Here is a 21,584-nt window from a genome sequence, read left to right as displayed (position 1 = left end):
GCTCTGAGAGTCTGTCCATCCTGCTTGTTGGGTTGTTAAAACATTCTTTCTTTATTAAATGATGTTGTTTGTAGATTGTCAACTTCTGTTCAGTTTAATTTTAATATTATGACTGGGCAGAATAAAAAAGTGATAGCTCAAGGTCTGGGAATCATTGCCCTTCAAGCTGCTCCTCCCTGAAATTAGCACCCATGTCCAGACCCAAGCAGGAGCCCCTGGGGTGTCTTTCTTAGTATCTGATTTTCCAGTCTGCAGCAGAGTGGCAGAGCTGATATATTCAAATTCCACTCACTTCCCCAAGACACTTAGCTGCCTGTGGCAGCCAAATCGTTAAATAGACACTACTGTTTTCTTGGCATCCCAGGCTCCTGTATGTTTAATGCCTTGAATATCCGATTTCTGGGCCAAACTCATGAAAATCTAAAGGGGAATTATCTGTCTCAGAAAGCAGTTGCAATGGAAATAAAAGCCATTAGTACTCAGTGTAACCAGGATGTTTAATTTTTCATTGAAATTTCAAGATAAAAGTCCATCTTCAGAGTTGTGTTAACTGAGATCGCCAGCTTCCACTGAGAGGCAGCTTAGAGACTGCTGGAGAAGATGCCAGTGCCCTGGCTCAGGGTAGCCTTTTGGGGGCCCTCTGTCTACCTTCTTAGGTTAGGGGACCTCGGGGTCAAAGCATCTCCTCTGGTTAAGTGAAGTCCATATTGCATCTGGTTACCCTGTCATTCTAGGTGTGATCTAGGGCATTGGAAGTCCCCCATGAAGCTTGATGGACAGAAGAAAATGTCCCCCAGGCAAACCAAATCCCGATGACACAAGTGGTAAAGTCCAAATTCTTGGGCTGAAGTTGAGTGTTTGTGTTAAAAGTTGTTTAAAATGAGGGAATCATACTGGGCTTTGCCATTTAGCTGTAAGGAGGGTTTTGTTTTACCCATTTTGCAATGTTGGCTTTGCTCTGTGAAGGCGGTTGCAAAGGAGACCCTCATGTTTGCACTGAGTACTTCTTGGGGTCAAGGATATAACTTACGTGTGATGTTAGTGGACACCTCTTCTCCTTCTGCCCATCTCTCCCCTGGGACCCAACACATCTCTTGGCACACAAGAGGCCAAAAAATTGTTGGTGGCGACAATGACATTGCAAAGGACTCATATGTTTTAGAGAGAATCAGTTTCTGGCAATATCTACTTGACCTCATATGACCACCCAATCATTAATATTTTTATCTTGCCTATTTAATTATTAAAAGAAAATTCTTTCTTGGACTTGATCCTTGTGTTTGGTTTGCAACCCTAAGGAAAGGAGGGAGTGGGAGTGTGACGCTGGTGGCAGCAAAGGCCTCTAGGTGAGCACTCTGTGTTCTGAGTCTTGGTCTCCTAGTTGCAGAACCTCCCTTGGCTGCTTATTCAGGGGATGATCCAGACTGAAGAGCGACAGTCTTGGTCCTTTAGAACCTGTGGAATTGTGTTTGGTTTGCCTGAGCCATTATGCCAACATTGTCTTTCCTTCCCACTGAACCCATCCCTCTCATGGCAGGCAGCCTTCTGGCTGGCTAGCCTTGAGGTCTGGCAAGAACCGTTGTAGAAGGCTCCAGGGGATGTCATCAACCAGTTGTTGATGTGTGAACCTGGGCAAGTCTCCTTATCTCTCTGGGTCATGGCTTCCTCGTAAAACATGCTGGATTAGATCAGAATTTCTCGACCTCAGCACATTGTGGGTCATAATTCTTTGTTGTGGTGCTGTCCTGTGCATCGTACAATGATTAACAGCATCCTGGCCTCTACCCACTGGATACCAGTGGCACTCCTCCCCTTTTGTGACAACAAAGCATTTCTCCAGACATTTCCAAATGTCCCCCGGGGAGCAAAATCACCCCCAGTTGAGAGCTGTTGGATCCGATGATATCTGTGTTTGAGAAACCACATTAGGAGCTGTTCGTTTATCCTGTTTTATTGCGCTCCCACTATGCGTGGTGCAGTGTATTAGGTTTTACAGCCTAAATATTTTTTACAGATATTCTATTGAGAAAGTACCATCTACTTCATGAAAAGCTGAATTAGAGCAGGACGGTGTCTACACAGGCATTGAGGCAAAGCGTGGAAAGAAGAGCTAGAATTCCTGTTTGGCTTCTCGCTGGCGTCATCTGTAAAACAGCAACGTTATACATTGTTGTGAGGACCTAATGCTCAGTGTATACAAAAGCGCATAGATCATAGTAGACACTCAGTAATTAAACTCATTCCCCCTTTCTCTCCCCCAACCCTGAGAGAATCAGATCTGCACAAACCAGTTACTTTGCCAGCCTTGCTCTGCTGTGTCTGGGAATCTAACCTTAGCCCACCATGTGCCCACAACCTCCTCCCTGTCAAGCCAACACTGATATGTCATCTCAAAAACAAATCTTCAACTGTTTGTTTCGAGGAGAGCCCCAGATCTCTTGTACCACCAGATTGTTGAATTGGTCCATCCTTAAAGGGACTGCCTCTCCCTAGCAAAGAAAAAGATTCTCCAATAAGCAGAGGTTTGTAGATGCCACTGTTTCATGTTGGCTTGAGCACAAAAATGACAATAAGGAATTGAGGCTGAGGGAACCCCCACTTTGTGTGTTATCAGCTCTGCTCCTCCTGGGGCATGGATTGGGCTGTGGGTTTTATCATCTCTCCTGGGTTCTAAGTGTCTCAAGGGCAAAGACCATACATTGAACATCCATGGCAGATCCTACACTATCTCCTCCAGGCAAAACATCTTGGTATTTTGTAGCCTGACCCAGTGAAAACCATCATGGTATAGTAATAAAAAGGTAGGGCAGGGACTTCCCTGGTGGCACAGTGGTTAAGAATCCGCCTGCCAGGGCTTCCCTGGTGGTGCAGTGGTTGAGCGTCCGCCTGCCGATGCAGGGGACACGGGTTCGTGCCCTGGTCTGGGAAGATCCCACATGCCGCAGAGCGGCTGGGCCCGTGAGCCATGGCCGCTGAGCCTGCGCGTCCGGAGCCTGCGCTCCGCAACGGGAGAGGCCACAACAGTGAGAGGCCCGCGTATTGCAAAAAAAAAAAAAAAAAAGAATACGCCTGCCAATGCAGGGAACCCGGGTTCGAGCCCTGGTCCACGGAGATCCCACATGGCGTGGAGCAACTAAGCCCACGAGCCACAACTACTGAAGCCTGCGTGCCACAACTACTGAAGCCCATGTGCCTAGAGCCTGTGGTCCGCAACAAGAGAAGCCACCACAATGAGAAGCCTGCACACTGCAACGAAGAGTAGCCCCTGCTGACCGCAACTAGAGAAATCGTGCATGCAGCAATGAAGACCCGACACAGCCAAAAATAAATAAATGTTAAAAAAAAAAAAGTTAGGGCAAGGGAGTTTGTTTGTTTTTTGCGGTATGCAGGCCTCTCACTGTTGTGGCCTCTCCCGTTGCGGAGCACAGGCTCCGGACGCGCAGGCTCAGCGGCCATGGCTCACGGGCCCAGCCGCTCCGTGGCATGTGGGATCCTCCCAGACGGGGGGCACGAACCCGTTCCCCTGCATTGGCAGGTGGACTCTCAACCACTGCGCCACCAGGGAAGCCCAAGGCAAGGGGGTTTGAATCTGCATTTTCCTCTCTGGTCAGACTCTGACCAGGGGCTACAGGGCTCATGAAGGCAGTGTAGTTCTCAGAAAAAAAAAAAAAGAAAAAAAGGTTCAGGCTCAAATCCCAGCTTTGCCACTTACTCTCTGATTGACCTCGGGAAATTTATGTCACCTCCCTGAACTTCAGCTGTCATATCTGTGAGTCTGCAATCACAAGGGTTCCTCCTCATGAGGAATTAAATATTAGAACACATGGAAAGCACATGGCACAATTCTGGTAAATACTAAATGTTCCATAGAAATCAATTTTTATTAATATAAATGATCTGAAATAGTGGCTATTAAAAACAATAAATATAGTAGATGTTAAACAGACAACAAAAAGATGGACTTCTGGGTGGATGAAAAGGTATGAAATTGACTCATTGTGTTACTGATAGGAAAATAGGCTCAGAAAAAGGAAGCGAGTGGCAAGGGGTGTACCCAGGACATCATTGCTGGTTAATGCAGAGCTGGGTCAGATGTTGCATCTCTAGATGCTGGTTCTACCATGCTGGGGCTGCCTTCCTGTGTTAGAGGGGAAAAAAATAACAACACTTGTTAAAGGTGGCAAGGCAGGCTTTACTTGGGACCACTGTGATAAATATAGGGGCCACTGCAATGGGATTTTACAGTGGGGGTGAGAGATTGGGCTCAACTCCAAGTACAGCCTGGGCAAGTGAGGATTTACAGCTAAGGGGCAAGGTTGGGGGTCAGTGGGTGGAAAATTACCAAGAAGAAACATCATGGGTGAGGGGGATTCTCGGTAAACTGACCCAACAGGATTCTTTGCTGTAGTCTCGGGTGTCAGATAGCACCTGGGGGATGGCAGAGGATAAGGAACCCAATCAGATATCAGAGATGGGGGCTCTGGTGAAACTGACTTAGCAGCGTTCTTAGAAAAACTGGATTTTACAAGAAAGCACACACACGGGCCTCGGAAAAGCTTCAGGAGCCTGACTAAGGTTTGAGTGTTTGTCACTATTTAAAGGCCGTGTTCAGAAAATTGCGTACAGACTGAGGAAAATGCACCTCTTGGTTTAAGAGCCGTGTGCTGTTTCTAGAGGGACACTTTCTTCAGGGTGAGAGAGAAATGAGTATTTTGTCTACAGTGTTTCTAATGCCCTAGGGCTGCCTGAGAGAAAACAGGGCAGAGAGGAGGCCTTGCCCCCAAGGCTCCGGCATAGCCAAGCGCTATAGAAACCACCTTTGTCCCTACCTCCCATCTTCCCAAGGTTCAGCCCTTACCCTGCAGCCCAGGCTCAAGGGACTGGGGAGTTGGTCTTTCGCGTTAATGCTGATATTCAGTCTCGAGAGCCACTCTGATTAAACCCCTGGGCACCAATATGTTCACCTTCTCAATGAGGCTGCGGGAGATTTCTCTGGGCTGGCTCTGACCTGTGATTCATATCTTGTCTTTCACCTTTTGCCAACAAACTCATACCTTTGCTTGAGAAGAAAAGACTGAAGTTTTCAGGCTCAGTGGTTGAGAGAGGAAGAGTTTTAGTCGTCACAGTGCCTCGGGATACTTTATCCTTCAATCTTGCCTATCTTGGGCCTGCTTGGGATGGAGGGTATGTGTGGTCTATTAGGGTGTTGGCAGGTGAAATCACGGATAATTGCAATATGAATGGAAACTTGGTTCAAACAGAATACCGTATTTGCGTCAAACTCTCCTGTGGTCTCAGTGATGGTTACAAGTTAGTTGAGAAGTTGAAGCAGAGTCATAACTCTTACCAGAACTCCATCGCCTATTTTGCCTTTTTAAGCTTAGTTTATCCACCTGCTGTCTTTCTTATTTGAAGGGCACGCATTTTAATGCTTTTCTTTTACTTCCCTCCTCCTCTTTTGTTTAACCCCCTTCTAGCAAAGCACAGATAGAATGATGATTTAAAGGAGGGATCTGCAAATTATGGTCCCTGGGCCAAATCCTGCCCACGGCTTGTAAATAGAGTTGTATACTGGCACACTGCCACGCCCCTTTGTATATGTATAGTCGTGGTTGCTTTCTGCAACGGAGGTGAGGAGTTGCAACGGTGACCATATGGCTCATAAAGCCTTAAATATTTACTCTCTGGCCCTTTATGGAAAAAAGCGTGCTGTCTCCTGATTTAGAGTGTAACGCGGGAGTTAAACATACCTCGGTTCAAATCAGGTCTTAGTTACTTGCTTGCTTTGACATTGGAAAAGCCACATAAACTCTCTGAAACCTAATCTGTACCGTGGGATAAGAAATACGTACCTTGGAGGGTTGCTGTGAGAATTCAGTGAGAGAGTATTTGCGGCCCTGTGCCTGGTACAGAGGAAAAGCTCAATAAATGTAGCTATTACGATGATCATTGATTCCTTTAACCACCAAATGTATTTCTAGTGCTTTCTCTCTGCTAAGCCTGGGGGGCTGCAGCAGTGATCAAGACATAGACGATCCCCGCTCTCATGGAGCTCACAGTCTAATGGGGAAGACTGACGATATGAAGAAAATAAATCGATAGATTACTTTCAGACAGTGATAAGTGCTATAAATAAAATAGGACAGTATGAAGGAAAGTGCCAAAGCAGGGGACAGAAAGTTGCTAACTGAGCTCAGACTGAAACATGAGAATGAGTCAGCCATGCAAATATCTAGAGAAGGAATGTCCCTGGCAGAGAGGACAATAAATGCAGAAGCCCTGAGCCAGGGGTGACCTTGGGATGGTCCAAGAACAAAGAGATGGCCTTGGGGACTGGGGCAAAGTGGAGGTTTTGGGGTAGGGGAGGCGGTAGAAGACGAGGCAACAGAGGTCAGCACAGGTAAGAGCATGTCATCACTCACAGGTCCCGAGAAGATGCTTTCAGAGGCAGGGATGCAATCTAAGGTCATAATGGGGCAGAAATGTAACTGGGTCCTTGGCCTCATTCTATGACCTTTGTTGTAAGTATATTATTCTTCCTCTTTGGTCTCTGGCATTCATCACTGTCAGAAATAGGAGATGAGTAGGGGCTCTAGTGAGCCCTAGTCAAAGTGCCAAGCCCATCACGTGGCCCCAGCAGGACACATCCACCTCACTTGGGCTTTCTCCTTACAGTACCCCTGACTCACCAAAAAAAAAAGTCTTCTGGCCAATGCCATTACCTCTTTGAAATCATTCCTTATCAGGAGACTTTAATGCTTCTCCAGGTGGAGCACTTAAGGTAAAAATCAGTTAATGTAATCTTAAAACCCCCTAATAAATTTCCCGCAACTTAAGACAACCAGATAATCATTTTGTCCCTAGGGTCACTCAAAATTCACAGCTCAATTCCCATAATTAGCATTTCTTTTGTATCTCAGTCATTGAACAGGGGGTGAAGAGCCCCAGTGATAATATTTTACCTGTTTGAGGTTTAAAAGAAAGCTCTGATACAATCAGATAAAGTGCCTCCAGAGTTGCCAATAATTACAGCCATACAGTACGTTCCAGTTCCAAGCAGTGTGCATACTTGGCTCGCTTAAAGGTAAAAGTGTACATTTAGCTTATCAACTTTGATCCATTTGGGGTGACTCCCCCTCCCCCTCGTGTTCTCCTCTTCATTCTCCTCCTCTTTCATCACCTTTATCCTCACCAGAACCCCTTATTTATCAACCCCCTTGGCTAACAGTAGTTAATACTTCCTTTACAATGCGCAAGTATGTGTTTCTGTCTCATTTTGTTTCAGACATCCTTAAAAGAACAAGATCCAAAGGTGGCTCTCTTCCAAGCCATGCTTTCGAACACTGATTCTTAATCTGGGGTCCATGAATGATCATGGCGGGGGGCGGTTATGAGCCCCCTGAAATGGAATGCAAACTTTTACATGTCCTTTTTTTTTAATCAGGAGGAAGTCTAGAGTTTCATTACACTCTCAAAGTGTTCCCTGATTCTAAAAAGTTAGGAAATACTGCTTTAAAGACTTTACTGACTCAATCTATAACATGGTTATCAAAGGAAAATCCTAGAAATTTTCTATCTGAAAAAGGAACATTTGTTGAGTTGGAGCTGGGCAAGCCTGCGATTCTCAAAGACCACATTTATCACTTATGACCTGTGGAAGCAAGGGGGATTGATGGTTGTTGGGTCAAATGCAGCCTTCCTTTTGGAGGACTACACATTCTCCTGGGGATTCTTATCACGACTGCAAACATTATATAGTTCCCACTATGCACCAGGCACTGTCCTAGAGCCTTATATATTTTAACTCTTAACCCTCACATTAACCCTATAAAGTATGTACTATTATTAGACTTGTTTTGCAGATGAGGAAAATAGGGCACACACAGATTAAAACTATAGAATGAGCTTTATACTCAACATTCCAAAACCCTTCACAGGTCTGCATCATACAGTTTGCCCAGCTGTAATTAATGGCTCAGAATAATGATCATTGTGGATGTGTCTGAATGGCAGCCATGTTGTAAATCCGTGAAGCACATGCCTGATTAATAACAGGATTCCTATTTGTGCCACCTTTGGTTTTGTGAATAAGAGCAGATTGCATGTCACGTGCAGAGGAGAGCCAGCTGATTACTCTGCTTAATTTGAATTTGGCTAAGAGTCACCGTGGTTTATAAAGTGAGGTTATTGACCAAGTAGATAATTTTATTATTGTAACTATTGTTTTTTTAACATCTTTATTGGAGTATAACTGCTTTACAATGGTGTGTTAGTTTCTGCTTTATAACAAAGTGAATCAGCTATACATATACATATATCCCCATATCTCCTCCCTCTTGCATCTCCCTCCCACTCTCCCTATCCCACCCCTCTAGGTGGACACAAAGCACCGAGCTGATCTCCCTGTGCGATGCGGCTGCTTCCCACTAGCTATCTATTTTACGTTTGGTAGTGTATATATGTCCATGCCACTCTCTCTTCATCCCAGCTTACCCTTCCCTCCCCATGTCCTCAAGTCCATTCTCTACATCTGCATCTTTATTTCTGTCCTGCCCCTAGGTTCTTCAGAACCATTTGTTTGTTTGTTGTTTTTTAGATTCCATATATATGTGTTAGCATACGTTGTTTTTCTCTTTCTGACTTACTTCACTCTGTATGACAGACTCTAGGTCCATCCACACAATTTGTTTTAAGAGTATTTTTGGGGAGGGCTGGCTGGGTAGGAGGCTTTATTCTTTTGGCAGATCCTCTCAGTCATTATAGATATTGCTGCACTGTTAATAAAAAGTATATGCTTCTCTGTAAAGCATTAAAAAAAAAAATCCAAGGATGAGATGGCTGAGGTCTCAGCTCAAGTATCTCCAAATACATTGTTGTCCATTCCCTGACCTTTCCGTGTGTTATAGCTGATTCACTTTGTTATAAAGCAGAAACTAACACACCATTGTAAAGCAATTATACTCCAATAAAGATGTTAAACCAAACAAACAAACAAAAAATCAAATTGTGACAGGCAATGAAAAGTGGATACTGTACAATAATGTGGAACGGAAGAGACTGTGGGGCAAGCAAAATGAACCACCACCAACCATACCAAAGGCTGGTCTTCATCCACAGATGGTGATGTTGTGTATATGGTGGGATTGGAAGGGAGTCCTCTATTATGAGCTCCTTCCGGAAAACCAAACGATTAATTCCAACAAGTACCACTCCCAATAAGACCAACTGAAAGTGGCACTCGACGAAAAGCATCCAGAATTAGTCAACAGAAAACGCACGATCTTCCATCAAGATAATGCAAGACCGCATTTTTCTTTGATGACCAGGCAAAAGCTGTTACAGCTTGCCTGGGAAGTTCTGATTCATCCGCCGTATTCACCAGACATTGTACCTTTGGATTTCCATTTATTTCAGTCTTTACCAGGTTCTCTTAATGGAATAAAATTCCATTCCCTGGAAGACTGTAAAAGGTACCTGGAACAGTTCTTTGCTCAAAAAAGATAAAAAATTTTGGGAAGGTGGAATTATGAAGTTGCCTGAAAAGTGGCAGAAGGTGGTGGAACAAAAGGGTGAATATGTTGCTCAATAAAGTTCTTGGTGAAAAGGAAAAATGTGTCTTTTATTTTTACTTAAAAACCGAAGGCACGTTTTGGACAGCCCAATATCATCAGCAGTTAGTGAGCAGGTGGCCTAGAATTTTAGACAGACTATTCTCTAAGAAAATCACTTATAAATAATCTATAGAAAAACCAACATTGTGGATATTAAGGTTTGTGTGATTCCACCCGTAGCCTATAGTGGTTACTAGGAATTCTACAATTCATGTATGTGGGCTAAATTTATAGATAGAGGTGAAGTAGGAACCCTGGACAGAACAGAAAGCCTCTGGAAAAAGTAACCATAAAATAATTTGATGAAGGGGAAAATGTTTTGCCATCTCCTAAGCAGATTGGATATGCAACAGGTACAGGTGAGGTGTAAGTCATCCTAACTGAGTGAAGGGTCAGACTTAATCCCCTCCCAAGACAGCGGAATAACAAAGCGGGGCTGGGAGAGAGGATTGCACCCTGTGACCCTCAATTATGGAAAGCCTGTTTTCTAATATCTTACCTTCATGTTGGAGGTCATCCTTGTAATAAATTTCAAATATTTTAAGGAATAATATGATGGTGACCGTCAGAGAATATCTGGTTAAAACAGCAGTCAGCTGCATCATGCTTATTCAGGTTTCACTTTATATCAGGCAATTTAGAGCATTGGAAACTGGGTTGATAACACTCTTTACTTTGGAAAAATGTTCTTTTGGGAAATCTGTAAGTTAAAAGCCAGACACAGTTTTAAGGAGTATGTTTAGAATACCCAGGAGAATAATTTTCCAGAAGAAAATCTTAGAGCTTCTATGTCCCCAAAAGTAATGAAAGTAAATTTATTTAAAAGTATTCTAAAAATGAGCCTCAGCTGAACTTCAATTGATCTTCCTTTCAATTAGACTTAATAAGTAAGTTTCTAGCTTACTTTGAACTCATTAGAAAAAGAATAAACGCAGAGTAGTCCTGTTTCTCCTTGTTCCCTTCATGAAAATTTTTTTCTTTTTTGACAAAGACTGATTCTGAGGGAAGAAAAATAAAAATTAGTCTGCCTCCAGCCATGTCTAGCTTTTCTCTCAAGTATTTTCAAATTCCTTCCTTCAAGTGTATTGGGCACTAGTGGGCTTTGCCTTGTTCGTTCTTTTTTTTTTTTTTTTTTTGCGGTACGCAGGCCTCTCACTGTTGTGGCCTCTCCCCGGGGCACAGGCTCTGAACGCGCAGGCTCAGCGGCCATGGCTCACGGGCCCAGTGGCTCCGCGGTATATGGGATCCTCCTGGACCGGGGCACGAACCCGTGTCCCCCCCATCGGCAGGCGGGCTCCCAACGACTGCGCCATCAGGGAAGCCCTGCCTTGTACTTAATTGTGGTGTTCTTATCCATTGTGGACCACCTCCCACTGTGTTGCTGGTTACCACTGGAGAGTTGGGCCCCTGTTCTCCCTTGTGTTATGTTCTTCCGCCTACTCTGGCTCAGGAAGTTGGGGTGGGAGAGGAATGGGAAATCTGCTTCCTATCTCCCTGTCAAGATTGGATACACGCCTTCCCCAAGACCTGTGAGTCCTGAGCCCCCAAAACTCTAGGTTCATATATCTCTCCTTGAATACTCCTGTTCCTAGAGCTACCCTTGTCCAAGACTCTTGACAGTTGTCATAGCCATTCACACCTTCCTTTGTTAGTAGGTAATTAACCATGTTGTATTTAGATATTTGACAAATAGATCTTAAGAATCTGTATTGTACAAGGTACTGTTAGGTGCTAGGAATACAAAGGAAAGGAATGGGAGAAATCAAGACGGACATTCAAGAGGGAGAGGCAGATCTTAAATGGCTAATTCCACAATTAATTAATATTCAATTATAATTGTGATAAGTCCCTTGGGGAAGAAGCATATGCTATGGGGCCTGCCTTAGTCTGAGAGTCAAAAAGTTTTTCATGAGGAGGTGAGATCTGAGCTATGTTATGAAGCATGAGTTGGAGAGAAAAAAGGGTTGTGCTCTCTCTGCCGGCAGAGAAAGCAGTTTGTGCAATGGAAGAGTAAAGCCCGTTTTTCCTGGGAACTGAAAGAAAGAAAGGGTGACTGAAGTTGGAGAAAAAGAGGGCAAGTGGGAGGAGATGAGGGTGGTGAGATTAACAACGGTGTAATGTGCCAGGCATTGGCAGTTCTAAAAACTATAAGGAATAATTGAAAAGCTTTTAATCAGTCGGAGTGGGGATCAGGCAGAGAAATGGGGGTGTTTGACATCGTCAGGGTTGTACTTTCAAATGTTCATCCTGGCTGATATGTGGGGTGTTTGGGAGGGTGGTGTATAGAAAGCAGACATGAGGAGTCCAGGTAGTAAGCTGCTGTGCCGCCCAGGGAAGATGGTGGTGGCCTGGAATAAGACAGTTCCAGTAGAGAGGAAGATAAAAAGATGATGAGTTTAAAGCTATCTAGAAGGTAAAGTTGCCAGAAGTTAGTATTCGATTGGATGTGGGAAGCAGTTAAGAATGACTCCTAGGTTCCTGGTCTGCTAAGGACAGAGTGTGGAATGAGAGTGAAGGAGGGCTTTGAACCAGCAAAAGATGCCAAGAAAGAACATTCAGGTAGGTAGAAAGAAATCCAGCAGGACATGGGGTTGTGAAAGCTGAGGAAAGGCTTACACCCAGAGCTTGAACTTGCTCCACGAGCCATCAGTACGCAATAATCTGACATCAGGTTATACAACAGTGGAAGAAAGGTCCCGGGTAAGTCTGGGCCTTAGAATCTAGCCTACATTGGGATCCCTCTCCCAGAAGACAAGGTGCTTTGTTTACAGTCAGCATCTCAGCTCCACAAACCGTGTTGGATCATACGTTCCAAGAACCAACAGCGGTTTTCAGAGAAGTGGTCTTAAGCAATATTTAGGAAGAAAAGTTTTTCCTCAAAGACAATGTCTTCGGAGATGCAATTCTAGGCACAACAAGGACAAACTTTTGTGATGTCATCTAGGGTAGTCTGGCCTGTTAGAGGCTCCTGAATCCCTTCATTCCAGATTGGGGCCTTTGCTTTATCCAGCCCAACCAGAAGTTTCACTGAGGTTGTTCTGATAGTCATTAGGGTTGTTCATAAATGTTTAGTTACCTTGTTTTGGGCACATGGTGGGATTACACCACCTCTTGCTTCACTCTCTTGCTTTATATGATGTTTTAGCTAATGAAATGGGAACAGAAGTGATGTGTGGATTAAGAGCCAGTGCATGGTTCACTATACTCTCTGGTCCCAGCCCCAGCAATCAAGGAAGCAAGTGTCAAGGTGGAGCCTCCCTTAGTGACCTTATAAGCAGAGCCCCTGTAATAACCTGCAGTCTCCATGTAGCATAGGCAAATAAACTTTGTTGTCTCAAGACTCTGAGACATTTGTTACTGACTCATAACCTAGCCCATCCTGACTGATACAGAGACATTCTTCCCAGAACAAAGTAAACTTAATGGTTGATATGAGGAGTTCCAAAAATTTTAGGATAAATTCTTCACTAGGATTCAAGTTCAAAGGAATAGGACCTCTCTTTTGTCTTCAGTGTCTATGCAAGAGGAGACTAACAACAATCATAATAATAGCTACTATCTAGTAAATCTCACCATCTGGCAGGCAATCTGCTAATTATCTGTATACATTATTCCATTTTACCTTAAAATAACCCAGTAAGTGAACATTAGCAAATCCACTTTTAAAATGAGAGCATTTTGGGGCTCAGAGAGGTTAAATAACTTTCTCAGGGTCACACAGCTGGTAGATGGCAGACCATGATTGGAACCCAGGTTGTCAGGCTCCAAAGCCCTGTCACAACTCTCGGACATTCTGCTGGAAGGACTCAGGGTTAGTCCACTTATGTCCCAACTAGCAGCAGCTCAGTTTTTAAGCCAACCACCTCTTAGTATCGCTACCCTCAGCTCCTTCATGGAGTGGGGTTTAACATAAAGATAAGCTTTTCAGACCTGGGATCTGGTGGCCCAGTCCTAACTCCCAGGCTCTCACCTATGCTGGCTGAATAATGCTATCAGTTACATGTTTGGGCTCTAGAATCAGATGGATCTGAATTCAAATCAGGGTTCTTCCACATACCAAATTCACCTAACCTCTCCCTGGGCCTCAGTTTTCCCATATGGAAAATCGGGGTAATAACAGTTCCTAGCTCATGGGGCTGCTGGGACGATGGGTACCTTATTTGCCTATTTGCTCTCAGATCCAATCCCCATCCTTCTCTGCTCTACTTTATGTCTGGGGAGGGGCTGGGTGGGTGGGTGAGGTAGCCCCCTGCAAATTCATTCCTTAGATTCCCCTGCAGTTTGCTTCAGCCAGTAGGAGGGCTGGCAGACGGGGCCAGAAAGAGGTAAAAGCCAGGGAGGGTATCCCCCTCTTTCTCAGGGGGCATCTCCAGCGGTGGCAGCTCTGTGATTTCGGCTGCCCCTAGGCAGCCCCTCTCTCCTTGGTCCCAGCTGTTGCCTAGGGGCTGTGTTAGCACCTGGCTTTGTCACTCCAGCCCTAGGGAGGGTAGTGATCTTCCATTGTTGGTAATCTCTAGGCTGCCTCACTATCCCCTTTTGTCCTTTCAGTTCTTCTAAGACCTTTCTAAGTAGAATTCTGTATTAAAGTCCACTAGCGGCTGTCTAGCACAGGCTGTTTTTCACACAGCACCATGCCTGATACAACGGATTGCTTGAGATAATGCCTATGGAGTGCTAGAACAGTGCCTGGCACATAGTAAGTGCCCAATAAGTGGTAGCTTACAAAATGTACTTACCTCTTGCCTAGGTTCTCTGAGGCCAGTTTGCAGCAGGTAGGCCCCTGCCCACATCATAGCTCCTGAATCAATGCCCATTTCTCCTCCTTCTGGGCTGTCCAGGTCCATAGACCTGGGTTTGTTTTGATGCATTCTTTTCTAATCTTTATAAGGTAAAGGGCATGTGGATTCCGCCACGACATGTATGACATGTCACCATTTTATTTCTCATTTTTCAAACTTCTTACTACGGCTTAAAAAGCCCTGCTCTATCTGGCCCCTTCTGTCTTCCCAACCCCTCCCTCTGCCACATCCCCTTCACTCCCTCCAGCCTGCACTGGCCTTTGTTCACTTCTGTCTGCCAAGCTCTGTCCTCCTTCAGGGCTTTGGCAGGTATAGTTCCCTCTTTTTGGAAAGATCTTTCCTGGTCTCCTTTCATATCCTTCTCACACCCCAGCCTCAAGGTAGCTGCTCCTCCCTTAGAGAGGCCCTTCCCATCACCTTATCTAATGTTGGTCACCTCTGTTATTCTCTGTGACAGATGCTGTTGGATCTTCATTGCAGTTTCCAAAACTTGTCATGATTTTATTTGTTTGCTTGTTTATTACTCTCCCTACTCCCTACTCCCTCCCAACATTCCATAGGCTGTTAGACTATTAATTCCATGAGGGCAGGATCTATGTGTGACAGCCTCATCTGTGTATCCTCGGTGCCTGAAAAAGATGCTTGGCACAAAGCGGGCTCTCAGTCAATGTGTTATGCATGAATTGATGTTGACTTAATCTGTCTCCAAACTGCTTGTCCCTAGAAGTCCAATGGTGATCAGTGTTGGGACTCCCCTCCTCTCCCTTTCCCTGGCACATGTGTTGTGAGCCAGAGGCCCTGGCTCTGTTCAGGCTGGCCCTCTTCACCACTGTTCCCTGCCTACACCCTGCACGGTGCGTGGAGCTCTGTTTTCCCAACGTGCTCAGCCACCTGGACCTTCACCGAGGCTCCCAAGACTCTCTATTCTCTCCATAGTGCTTCCACTTTCACCCTCCTTCTGAAGATCTGCCACCTCTAGGGCCTACATTGGAGCCATCTCCAATCAGATCCATGAGCAGAGTCCTCCATCCTGAGCCCCTTCTCAGCACCTGGGCCTTCCTGGCCTCTACTGCCTCAGTTAACCTCTCCCTGTCACACAGTCCAGCTTGATTCCACAGAGGAAGCGAAGGCCCGTTCAGGTTTTGTCTCCTCTGGTGACCAAAGACAGTCAATAGTTTCTCATTTTTTGTCTTTCAGTAACAAAAAGGCTGCTAATGGCCATGACTTAGCCTCTTTCAACAGAACCTCAGGACTTAAACCACAGAGCCTGGCTACACTCCTGGGAGAAGGAAAAATAACTTTCCTTTTTAAGAATAAATGAACAGTTGTAAACAAAAGAAATTGACTTGGAAGCTAATTTCTTAATTACTGCTCTAGCAGTTACTGGTTCAGTGCCCTGCTTCCAACTCTAGAGCTGGTGCCCTGCCCTGAGGCCCTGCTTGGGGCTGAAAGCCTGGAACCCTACCTAGTTCCCACTGGCCTTGCTTCCTGGGGTGGGTGCATCAGCTTTGCCATGCAGCCCACACAGTAGAAGATGCCAAGCCAGCTCCCCCAGAAGCATGACTGCCTCCTGCTTGGCTTATTTGAAGTTTTTGGCTTAATCTACTATGAAGCAGTTTTCAGTCAAATTGAAGTACCTGTTCTGTCACACACGTGGTAAAAGTGAGTCAGAGGGGATTCCATTCTCTTTTGGCCTAAGGTACGTTCTAAATGGCAGGCTCCAAGGTCACGTCCATTGCCATCCCCCAGCGTGATATACTGGCAGGGACTATTTCTCAATGCTCTTTTCCTCCCATATGTTTGAGTTATTCTAGCAGCCGGAATCACTGTGCTTAAAAATTAAATGAGTCAGGAATGCAATTTGTCTGTGAGTAACAGAAAAAAAGATTTCAGTGGCTTAAAATCCAGAGGTGTGTGATTGGTAATGTGGGGTCTGGACATTAAATTACACAGCAAATGGGGGAAAAAAGTGAAAAAGAAGCAGGGCCAGCTGTATCTGTTCCCTTTTACTAGGAAAGAAACACTTCTCCAGAAATCCTCAAGTTTGATTTTCTCTTAGGTGTCACTGCCCAGAACTGGGTCATAAGACCATCTTGGCTGCAGGGGACAGTTAGACTATTAGAGAACAAGATTATCATAATTAACTCAGATACTTTGATTCACTCTTTTCTCGGGGCTGGGCAAGAGGTCACTCCGAATAAAATCAGGCTTCTAATAGCCAGGACCCCACAAGGAATGGGTATTGGACAGACAGGTCTCATTGCCTGCCCCAAATCAACTGAGTTGTAGAAGCCACAGGCTACTGAACTTGAGGCTGATTTTTGAATCTTTTGGGACACAATTATCAAACAGTTGTGTGTAAGTCTTCTAGGCTATCTTATCCTATGCTGCCTGGCGGGCGGTAGGTGTTCTATACATATTTATTAAATAAATGAATGAAGAAAACAAATCTAGAGGAAAGTGGATGATGAGAACAGCATAGATTCAGTAAGAGTAAGTCAGGCCAAACTTTATATCCTTTAAAAGTTTTTGATGGAGTAATTGTTGTATTTGAGATCAGGGCGTGTCATAGATATTTTGTCATTGGATTTCGGCAAGTCAGTTGACACTGTTCCTCATAATATTCTTGCAGAGAAAAAAAAGCACACGTCACAATTTGATGGATGTAGCTGAAGCAAAACTTAGTGAGAAGTTTATAGCACTAATATATTTGTATTAGAAAAGAAGACAGGTCTCAACTCAAATCACTGATCTCAGGGTGGTATTTCAAGGTGTTGAGTCCCAGCCTTTATAAGGTGTGTTTTCACCATCATTCAGTTCAGAGTACTTTTTAATTTTCATTCTGATTTATTTATTCTTTAAACGGTGGGGTGTTTTTTCTGTTTGTTTTTGTTTTTTAGAAGCATGTTAGTTTCCAAATATTTGGGGATTTTCCAGATACCTCTAAGTTAATGATTTCTAATTTCCATTGTGGTCAGAGTATGTTTTATGTGATTTGAATCCTTATAAACCTATTGAGACTTGTTTTATGGCAGGTTTTACCAAGACACGTTCCGTATTCACTTGAAAAAATGATATTCTATGCGTGTAGTGTTCTATAAATGTCAATTAGGCCAAGTTGGTTGACAGTATTGTACAAGCCTTGTATATCTTTACTGATTTTCTGCCTAATTGCTCAGTTATGGAAACAGAGGTGCTGAAATTACTGTTTATAATCATGGATTTTTCTATTTCTCCTTGAAAGTCTGTCCGTTTTTGATTCATATATTTGGAAGCTTTGTACGAGATGCATGAATATTTAGAATTGTTTCTTCCCCTTGATGGATTGACTCCTTTATCATTATGAAATGATCCTCTTTATTTCCGGTAATATTCTTTGTATTGAAATCTACTTTGTATGATATTAATATACTTTGTATGATATTAATACTTTGTATGATATTACTTTGTATGATATTAATATAATATTTATATGATATTAATATCATACTTTGTATGATATTTGTATATTAATATAACCACTTTGTATGATATTAATATAGCCACCCATATTTCTTCTGATTATCATTAGCATGGTACATTGTTTTTCAATCGTTTAACTTATTTGTCTTTATATTTAAAGTGATTTTTTTTCTTTTTATAGATGGCATGCAGTTGGTTCTTGCTTTTTTCTCCAGTCTGACAATCTTTGCCTTTTAACTGGGGTGATTACTTATATGCATGAATTTAAATCTACCATCTTGCTATGTGTTTTTTCTTTCTCAATCCATTTTTCTTTCCTTTCTCCTCATTTACTGCCTTCTTTTGGATTCGAGTGACTTTTTTTTTTTTTTAATGATTCTGCTTTATTTTCTTTGTTGATGTATTAGCTACAACTCTTTGTTTTACTTTTACGGCAGTTGTTTTAAGAGTTGGAGTATACATCTTTACCTTCAAGTATATTACACCACGTTATGCTTAGTATAAGAATATTACAACAACAGATACTTCCCCCTTTCTGGATGTTGTGCTGTCATCATAGATTTTATTTCTACATATATTATAACCCCCCAATATTGTTTTTATTTTTGCATTAAGCTATTATCTTTTAAAAGAGTTTTAAAAGGGAAAAAATTATTTTCCTACAGATTTATGATTTCTTGAGCTCTTAATTCCTTTATGTAGATTCAAATTTCCATCTGGCTGTATTTTCTTTTGTTTGTTTGTTTGTTTTTGCGGTACGCGGGCCTCTCGCTGTTGTGGCCTCTCCCGCTGGCACAGGCTCCAGACGCGCAGGCTCAGCGGCCATGGCTCACGGGCCCAGCTGCTCCGCGGCATGTGGGATCTTCCCAGACCGGGGCACGAACCCATGTCCCCTGCATCGGCAGGCGGACTCTCAACCACTGCGCCACCAGGGAAGCCCTCATCTGGCTGTATTTTCTACCTGCAGGAGTTTCTTTTAACATTGCTTGTAGTGTCTGCTGGTGGTGAATTCTTTCAGCTTTTGTGTGTCAGATATGTCTTTATTTTGTCTTGTGTTTGAAATACATGTTTGGGGAAAGAATCCTAAACTGACAGTTTTCTTTCTGAGTACTTTAAAGATGCTGCTTCACTATCTTCTCATTTGCATATTCCTGATGAGAAGTCTCCTGACATTCTGATCTTTGCTCCTCTGCACTGTAATGTGTCTTTTTTCCTCTGTTTTTAAGATTTTTCACTTTATCACTGGTTGTAAGCAATTTAATTGAGATGTTCTTTGGTATAGTTTTCTTCTTGTTTCTACTTAGAGTTTGTTGAGCTTCTTGGATTTGTGAATTTATAGTTTTAATCAAATATGGGAAGTTTTCAGCCATTATTTTTTCAAATATGTATTTCTGATATTTCTCCTTTTCTTCAGGGATGCCAGTTGCATATATATTAAGCTCACTGATACTCTGTTCATTTCTAGTTTCAGTCTTTACTTTTTTCTATTTGTGTTTCATTTTGGATAGTTTCTACTGCAACATTTTCTGGTTCTTTTTTTTTTTTTTCCAGTAACGTCTAACTTGCTGTTCATCCTGTACAAGTGATGTGTGCATGTGTGTGTGTTAAAAATCTCAGACAATGGTTTTATAATATCTAATGTTTGATTTGGGTCTTTTTTAAGTTTTCCACATCTCTACTTAACTCAATCTTTACTTTCTTGGACTTACAGAATATAGTTGTAAGTATGCTTTAGTGTCCTTATTTACCAATTCTATCATCTCTGTCATTTCTGGGACTCTTTCAGTTAATTAATTTTTCTCCTCATTGTGGTTCATTCTTTCCTGCTTCCTTTTGCATCCCTGATTTTTTTTTTTTTTTTTTTGCGGTATGCACACCTCTCACTGTTGTGGCCTCTCCTGTTGTGGAGCACAGGCTCCGGACGCGCAGGCTCAGCGGCCATGGCTCACAGACCCAGCTGCTCCGCAGCATGTGGGATCTTCCCGGACCAGCGCACGAACCCGTGTCCCCTGCATCGGCAGGCAGACTCTCAACCACTGCGCCACCAGGGAAGCCCATCCCTGATGATTTTTGATTGGAAGAGTAACATTGTGAATTTTACATTGTTGGGTGCTAGATATTTTTGATATCCTTTAAGTATTCTTGTACTTTGTTTTGGGATATTTTGTTCTTGTGAAGTTTGATCCTTTGGGGGCTGCCTTTTAAGATTTGTTAGGTAGGTCCAGAGAAGTTTTACTCTACGGTTAATTTTACCCCACTACTGAGGCAAGACTTTTTGAGTTGCGAATTATGGGATTTTCCAGGCCTTATTCCTGGTCCCATATGTTCACTGGTTATCTTTTCACTCTGCCTTGTGGGAAGAGGCACACCTCTCTGGTACTCTACTCCCAATTCCAGCTGTCTTGGCCTTCCTGGTCTCCCAGTTCTAGCTTCTCAACTCAGAAAGTCTACCTAGCTCTCCCTGGATTACCCCTGTCTGCACTATAGCCTGGCAACTCTTTCTAGGCAGTAGGCTGAGGCAATCATAGTGCTTAACCTCATTCACTTCCTTTCCCTTATGGACCACAGTCCTGCACTGCTTGCTGTTTTATATATTTTGCTTTTTAAAAAAAATTTTTTTTATTGTTGTTGTCATCTTAGCAGGAGAGTAAATTCAATCCTTCAGTCCTTGTTGCTCCACCTTGGCTGACTAGATTGGATCTGGATTACTATAAGTTATTGTGGTTCTGTTGATAAAAGACTGCCAAGGGTGTCACTTGCTTCCAAAACAGTTCTCATTTAGTAATCTGTGCACTGCAGTCCACATCTCCTCCAAGTACTGTAAACTCTTGTGCAGTGGGTGTTGCAGAAGAGTTGCCTACAAATGAAGTTTATATAAGAACCTAATTTTCCCCTCTGGCTTACACTTTAATTCCTGTGGTGCTCTACATCATTTCTCATTACTTTCTCTTTAACAGTGACTTCAAATCCTGTCACTTTCCTGTATTTTCTCCCCTCCTTTTCTTTTTCTTTCTTTCTTTTTTAATGTCACTAATCTGTACACAAATTTCATGATATTTTGGGATGAGAATTCATCTTATTCTAGTCATCATAGGCCTTAAATACTTAGGTGTGTGCTTAGAGCTAAGGTGTGTGAGGGGGGGTTGAATAAAGACAGGGTCCTTGACTTCAAGAAGCTCAAAATCTTTTTTTAAATGAAGAACAATTCCTGCTGTTTTGAATTGTCTTGGGATGGATTTACAAACAGAAGTAGGAAGTGCCAGAGAAAGAACTCTTGTTTTACTTCTTGTTCCTTAGCTTCAACAAGTAGTTACTGTGTTTACTGTTATGTATTTACTATAACAAAGTATCATAGTGTTACCTAAGAAACAGGCACTGGGACTTCCCTGGCCATCCAGTGGTTAAGGCTTTGCCTTCCAATGCAGGGGGTGTGGGTTGGATCCCTGGTGGGAGAGCTAAGATCCCATGTGCCTTGTGGCCCCAAACCCAAAATGTAAAACAGAAGCGATATTGTAACAAATTTAGTAAAGACTTAAATGACAGTGTGTTTATGGAGGGCTGGAGACATCAGGGAAGGCTCGGAGTCCTAGTTCAACACAGAACTTGTCAAATTTAGCTGAGAGAGGTGTGAGCACAGTTAGGAGTATGAGGGCCCAGGGCTTGACAAGGGACGATGGGAGAGGCTGAAGCAGGGGCTCTTGATGGAGAACAG

At 43.3% G+C, this 21,584-nt stretch overlaps 1 protein-coding gene across 3 annotated transcripts in view; it reads left to right on the top strand.

Moving 5' to 3' along the window:
- The window catches only part of GPAM (glycerol-3-phosphate acyltransferase, mitochondrial), a 70,049-nt gene that overhangs the window by 4,776 nt on the left and 43,689 nt on the right, over window positions 1–21,584 (top strand). The window contains exon 1 of one of the 3 annotated variants that reach the window (XM_033421048.2): window positions 6,695–6,781. The exons of the other annotated variants lie outside the window; for them this stretch is intronic. The gene's annotated coding sequence lies outside the window, so the exon portion shown is untranslated. Of the gene's footprint in view, window positions 1–6,694; window positions 6,782–21,584 lie in introns of those variants that run through there. 3 annotated transcript variants of the gene reach the window in all.

Source organism: Orcinus orca, chromosome 14 (genome assembly GCF_937001465.1).
Source record: "Orcinus orca chromosome 14, mOrcOrc1.1, whole genome shotgun sequence".
Taxonomy (NCBI): domain Eukaryota; kingdom Metazoa; phylum Chordata; class Mammalia; order Artiodactyla; family Delphinidae; genus Orcinus; species Orcinus orca.
Note: the sequence above shows the minus strand (reverse complement) of the source record. Positions and strands in the feature narration are given on the sequence as shown.